This window comes from Triticum dicoccoides, chromosome 5B (genome assembly GCF_002162155.2).
Source record: "Triticum dicoccoides isolate Atlit2015 ecotype Zavitan chromosome 5B, WEW_v2.0, whole genome shotgun sequence".
NCBI classification, from domain to species: Eukaryota; Viridiplantae; Streptophyta; class Magnoliopsida; order Poales; family Poaceae; genus Triticum; species Triticum dicoccoides.
In genome coordinates this window covers 715,897,276-715,897,711 of record NC_041389.1, presented here as the reverse complement: position 1 = coordinate 715,897,711, position 436 = coordinate 715,897,276, and positions in this window count along the sequence as shown.

Here is a 436-nt window from a genome sequence, read left to right as displayed (position 1 = left end):
TGGCGGGCAAATCTTTTGCCCGCCATATCTAAATTTTGGTAACCTCCAAACAGGAGGTCATCTTTGCAGTGCCGGGTTCTTCGTACTACCCGCCACAGCTTCTCGCCTTTTGGGTGGCGGGTGTTGTCCTGCGCCCGTCACTCGTACACCCACGACGCTGATAGTTCAATTTTCGCCCAAAATCCGATTCGCCCTCAAACCTTGCCATTCCCCCGCCGTCTCTTCTCCCCTCAAATCTCGCCCTTGTTACCGTCGCGCCTCTCGTCACCGTCCCTCCTCGTTGCCGCCGCTGCTCCTCACCGCCGCACCCCTCCTCGCGCTAACGCGGGCATGGCCTCGTCCTCCAACACTAGAGGAGGCATCTAATCGCCGCTACCACCGCCACCATCACCACGTGAGCTCCACCTCGGTGGATAGCCTTGCGGCCATGTGCCCC